Genomic DNA, 6,906 nt, shown 5'->3' on the forward strand with positions numbered 1-6,906 from the left:
ACAACTTCAAGCTTTGAAGCTGGGGTAAATTTGCAAACGTACTGGGCGGAATCATTTTTATCTGGTTGTCGTTCAAATGCAACTTTTTTAGTTTTGGTAGGTTTCCAAATGTACCAGAATGAATATTTTCTATCCGGTTATTGTACAACTCAACCATTCCTAGCCGGGGTAGATTTGCAAATGCATCAGGCTGAATCTTTGTTATCTGGTTGGAGGGCAGCAGAATCGATTGTAGCTGGGGTAGATTTTCAAATGTACCGGGCAGAATTATTGTTATCTGGTTGTAGGCCAGAGACAACATTTCTAGATAGGGTAAATTTGTAAATGCACCAGGCTGAATCTTGGTCATTCGGTTGCGGTCCAGGTTCAATTGACGTAGCCTGGGTAGGTTTGAAAATGCACCAGACTGAATATTAGTTATCCGGTTGTGGGACAGTACCAACTCCATGAGGCGCGGTAGTTTTGAAAATGTACCAGGCTGGATGTTACTCATTTCGTTTCTATCTAACCACAGCACAGTAAGCTTTGGTAGATTGAGGAAAGGATCAACAATGCTAATGTAATTACTTGCCAAGTTCAATGTAATCAAATACTTATATTGTAACATCTCAGACTGAGGTACAGTTCTAATAAGATTACTTGACAAATCCAAGGAATAGATGGATATTGGTAGGTTCTGAGGGATGCTGGTGAGGCAGGGGCGCAGGTTGGAGCATGCGCAGGATGACGATGGTGCACAGCTGCAGCCAGCTTCTGGAATGTTGGGCTCTTTCAGGATGATAAGAAGGAAAATCAGCAGGTGTCGCAGCTTTCTTCCCATGGTTTTCTGCAACCTGAACAGAACAGGAAGCTACTCTGTAAAGCCATACTAACTTTATGTCTTACCTCGAATCAAAAGATATCATTCTCAGCTGGAAAATAAACATGAAAACAAAGTTTGATTGGGACGTCAGTGCCGCGTGGTATATGCTACAAATAGTTTCAGAGGGTAAATATAAAATATCGTTAAAAAGGGTAGGTCTTAGTTCACACAGGAGAAAAATGTAGTCAAACTAATGTTGCCACCCAAGCACTATCTTTTCATTGTATTCTCTTGCTAACTGTATTGAAATCTCAGAGAACAAAGAAATTAAATTGGTGAATAATAATTAAAGTGACATTTTCCCTCCTTATTTTCTTGCTGTCCTTGTAAAATTGAATTGAATTGATACGTGCCTCAGTAGTTGTTCCTTTGTAGTGTGTAAGTGTGTAACAAACAGATTAAAGTGATGCGGTCGTAGTGATCACATGATATACCGTTGTGTTTATTGTATGAAGCTGGCTGTTTGAATATTCATATTAAAGTTGTTTACTCTTTTTGCTGACGATTTTATGACAATATCCGCATACGGATACGGAAATCGGCAGATGGATAGAAAATTTAACACTTATATTACAAAGTTTCATCAGCTAATTTTGAAATCGTGAGTGTTTCGGACGCCATCTTTTATCGCAGTCCTAACCAATAACAGTTAGGCCCGTGAAATACCAGCTGTCACGAGAAACGGAATCTCGAGAAACGTTACGATTTTGCCTTTTTATATCTGCTTTGAGATGAATGTTCGTCCGATTGAATGCGCAATCCGAGGGTCCTGCTGCAGAAAGGGTCACTCCTACAATTTAACTTTCACACACACAACTTATGACATAAAAAGTACTCAATGACAACGCACATAAATCATGTCACCCACTTACAATTTTTCCCTGATAAAAAAGTGCACTGCCATAAAGGTGCACAAAAGTACACACAGTTTCAGTGTGGGAATATAAAGAGAATAACATAAGTTGGTTCACAAAGGAGGAAAAATGAAGTTAAAATCAATTTGCCCTCTCAGCACGTTCTTTTCGTTGTGGTGCTTTTTTTGCTTGTTTTTGTCAAAACTTTACATACATACCTAAGTACATAACATAACAACATAACATAACACAACATAACATTACATAAGATAACATAAGATAACAACATAAGATAACATAAGATAAGATAACATAACATAACATAACAGCACATTTACACTTTACATTTACAATTGCACAAATATGCATATTGCTACAGGGGTCATTCCCACTGGCTTTTCTGGCTAGGGTGTGCTCCCTAGAACTTTTTTTGACAGGGGTGTTTCATTCCCCCTGGCTTTTATGTGCTAGGGTTTCTTCCCTGAGACTTCTGTGCAGGGATGTCTTCCCTGGCTTTCTGTGCAGGGTTTTCCTTCCCTGTGGTTTTGAATTTAAGACTTACCGCTTGTCTGTTTTCATAACATGTTTTACAAATTGTACGCAATTACAAATACATTTACATGTAAAATATTTACAGATGAACCAACATTAGACGCTTTATATTTGCGAATCAAAGTAATATCTTAACAGATACAAAAAAATGTCAAAATATTCACATAAACATATCAAACAACTGCATCATCAAAGTTATCAGAGTATTTCAAAAGAACCATCAGAGGGTTTAATCAGTTTAACCCCCCCCCCAATAAAACAAACATAAAATATTCAAATAAACATGTATACAAATACACCAACACGACAAATCATAACAACAAAAACAAACATTAAACATGTAAAGAATGAGAACATTAATAAAGGTAGATATTCAAAGAACAGGTTATCTATCAACACGCAAATACATTCTAGTCCCTTGCTAAATGTATTACAGATGGCTAAAAAATGTCAGAGAACAAAGAAACTGAATTGGTTTTACCTAAAAGCAAGAGACGTCGAGAAACTACAAAATGTTCTGCTTGGCAGAAAGCCATGTGACATGTTCCCTTCTTCTTGTCAGCTGTCCTTGTAAAATTGAATTGAATCGATACGTGCTTCAGTATTTGTTCCTTTGTAGTGTCTAACAAATAGATTAAAGTAACGCGGTCTTAGTGATCACATAATATGTTTGTGTTGATATGTCTGAATCCGGGTGTTTGAATATTAATACCTAGGCTATTTTCTTTTTTTGCTGACGTTTATAATTTTATGACCCTCTAGTTAACGAAATCAGCAGATGGAAAATCTAACACTTCTCTTGCTATGGTTACTTTTTCCCACATATTTATTCAAACCTGCATTAATACATAGCATAACAGCACACTTACACAGTTTACAAATCCATAAATAAAAACAATTGCATATTGTTACAGGGGCCATTCCCACTGTCTATTTTACCTAGCGTGTGCTCCCTAGGACGTTTTAGACAGGGATGTTTCATCCCCCCTTTCAAACGTTAATCTGCTTATTTCTGAAATATAATTGTTATAACAGCCATTATAGGACTCTAGGTCTAAGTCATGCAATAATAGAAAACAGCTGTTACGGACAGCCAAATAAGCTGTGACAGCTGTACATTTATACAATATTAGAAAACACCTGTTGAGGGCAGCCAAATAAGCTGTGACAGCTGTACATTTATGCAATAATAGAAAATAGAAAACACCTGTTGAGGGCAGCCAAATAAGCCGTGACAGCTGTACAATTTATACAATAATCGAAAACACCTGTTGAGGGCAGCCAAATAAGCCGTGACAGCTGTACATTCATGTAATGATAGAAAACAACTGTTAAGGGCAGCCAAATTAACTGTGACCGATGTACGTTTATTACCGAACGCCTTGTAAGAGGGAAAATTAAATTAACAGGCCACAAAGGTGGCATAGCTAACATAGATTTGACGGTTATTTCGGAAGTTGTACTCTAACTGCGAGTATAGCGGCACAAAATAAAAAATTTAAGTAAGGCGCAGCACCCCTTTTCCCCTGTTCAACATTTTCTGACGGTCTGGCTTCTCTGACTGTGCCATGCCAACAGTCAAAAAACGCATTAAATCTTTCACCCCGACATAGAATTGGAGAATTGAACCATTGTTAAGGTATAACAAACTATCCATACACAACAGATTTACCATTTATGTTTATCTTATAGCAGAAAAATACCTTTCAAGCCACTCAGAACAGCTTCAGTTGGCACTTTCTGGGCAGGCGCTCGTGTAGAACTTCTGCCACAGGTTGCTATTGTTCTTGTAGGGTGTGTCCTCCGGTAGCTGATCCGTGATGCCTTGTGACAAACAACCCAAGATTTTACAGACGTATACGGCGATGCTAATTGTCTGAAGCTGGCTATTTGAATAATCACAGGTTGGTGTAGTTCGTGAATGATAGCGAAAACTTTTTTGAAATCGCATTGTGGGCGCCATATTTTACGCTAGGAATTCTAACCAATCAAAGCATTCAGCTTGGTCACTTGACGCATCCAGACCAATCAGACTGTTGATTTATTCAAATTTGAAACCTTATTCTTACGTCACACCCTCGCCCACACGATAATATCTTAATGCAACATTTATTTACAACAGACAAGTCATAAACTTATTGTCATGCCGCCACCGAAATAGGCATTACATAAATGCATAGATTCGAAGCAAGTAAAGCAAATTATACAGATATGAATTGATAGCCATAGAGTTCACAAAGTTTGAAGTCCATTGAGACAGATAGGTCGATGTTGGGGAATAAATCGTTTTCGAATCTATCAAAATGATTCAAACGGGAGCTTGAGCAACATTCCGATTTTGCCTTCTTCCATCATCGACAAAATAGCATAATTCCGTAGACGGTAAACTACGTTAAGTTCTTACCTGCAATATGTGGAAGTTAAGAAAGGTGAACATTATTAGACATAAACCATGCAAATCAGAGCTCCATTTATCAGTTATATTAAGTGTGCTCCAGGGCTTCATCCTTGGTCCCTTACTGTTTATTTTACATATTAATGATTTACCCTCAGCAGTCACTTGAAAGATGAAATAAAGACATTTACATAATTCATGAGGAAACTAGACTTCCACGAACACATTATCTTCGCCAATTAATCAAGGCTTATTATGGAGAGTGATTAATACTTACATGCTTATCACCCCCTGCAGATTTGATCATACACCATACCGTTTGGAACTTATGAAGGTTGCGAATGAGTCCAGATGGTTGCGCACTGCTTTATCCTTTATACCCGAACTACTATTTTCGGGGGGGGGGGGGCATGGAGATAGGAATTGAAAGAAGGGAAGAGCAAGGAAGACTGAGAAGGAGGGAACTTTTGGCAAGAGTTTTGCTGAACCTAATTACGCTAAAAATGTTGTTGCCAGTAACGATATATCATGCAATGTATTGTTATAAGATATATCATGAGCGATTGGCATAAAACTTATTTCGACACAGATTATTTGCAGTCGCACCGACGAGTATAACAGCCTCCGGACGGTTTGCGATGGAACACCGGAAGGGCCTCTACAGAGGAACCCTGGGAATTCCGAAAGGGCGTTGTCACTGCCGACGTGGGAAGAGGTTCGGTCCGCCTTGAACCTGGACCAGTATGAAGCACCTCCTTACGACATTTCGGCGAACATCAGCTTTACAAACTCCCTGGAAGGTTTCGCATCTCCAGATGGCAAGTCTTGTACTTTCCCTTCTCTTCCAAAATAATGTTCTTAGACGTTGAGCACTGAATAATACAAATTACAGCTGAGGTGAATAAAGAAGTAGAATGAAGATAAATTTTCCTCATCTTCCTTTCTTATAAACCACGATATAAATGGTAAGACTCTAAGAGAATAAACCAAAGACTTCTGGGTTCCTCCTACACGAATCTTACTGTCTGACTCCTTGTCTGAGATTTTTTCAAAGGCCGTTCAATTATGAAACTTTTTTCCACGCAACCGCATGGTTGACAAAACTTGACAAGAACATGACAAAATGGCAATCCCGATAAAAACGACAAAAAAGACATAAAAAAAGGCCGGGGCCTGCTTGCGGAGTAAAGCCATGGGGTGAGCCGTACGACCGTCCTCGATGCAACCAACCAACAAAATAAAAACCTGTCAGAGGCTTGAAGGTCAGAGACTGCGGAGTGCGAAGTGTGCCTACACTACCAAAAATAATTTTTCTTGCTTTTGTTGGACTCGTGGACAAATTTTCTTATATTAAGAATTTCAAGAATGAATAAGAAAGAAAAATGGAAGAATTAGTTCCATGGAAATTCTCACAACAAGAAAAACGGTCCTAATTCTCAGAAGTTAATCAACAAGATTTTCACCCTCAAGAATTTATTGAAATTCAAGTCTAAAGTTCTTGTCTTTATTGACTTCAAGATTATTTTTCTTGTTATGTTTAAGAAAATTCTAGAATTGTTCTCTCATCTTTCTTGAATAATCTTAATACAAGACAAATTTTCTAAGAAAAAATTACTTAAGAAAAAAAATCTTAACTCGTGGACAAACTGTGTTTCTTGAACACGGAAAGTTTTCTTTTGAGAATTACGAAAAATAAGAAAAGGCATTTTTGGTAGTCTAGCAAAACGATGCATGCATCAGACAAAATCAATGATGATACTAGCTGTACAACGTTATCCAACTTTGAATAAAGGAAGTGTGAATAACGAAAATATTTAAATTCAACACGTGTTTATTCCACCAGATCAATATAACACCTGAAAACATTCATAAATATACACTCTACATATTTATCACTAATAGTAAAACCTACTTTGCCCTGGCACGGCAACCGTTCAGCGACCATTACTCTCATTAGTAGTTCAGGCAACTTTTATTGAATGTCTTTTTTTTCATGTTGTGTTGTCTTTCAAATCACACTTTAGCATCATGGGGCATGAAGTCGTGATCATAGGTCGTACAAATCCAATTTTGGTCGCTTAAATGGTCTTCACTCAGTGAAAAGGGGCCAGGGTTTTAAGTAAATAAAACCGTCGACGTCACACTGCAATCATTTTACTACGTCCGTAGATTACTAACGTTCACCTTAACCCATGTAGGAATGCAAGCTTGTTGAAAAAAAAGTTGTACGCAGGAAAAGCCTA

The sequence above is a fragment of the Branchiostoma lanceolatum genome, chromosome 7 (assembly GCF_035083965.1).
Source record: "Branchiostoma lanceolatum isolate klBraLanc5 chromosome 7, klBraLanc5.hap2, whole genome shotgun sequence".
NCBI lineage: Eukaryota > Metazoa > Chordata > Leptocardii > Amphioxiformes > Branchiostomatidae > Branchiostoma > Branchiostoma lanceolatum.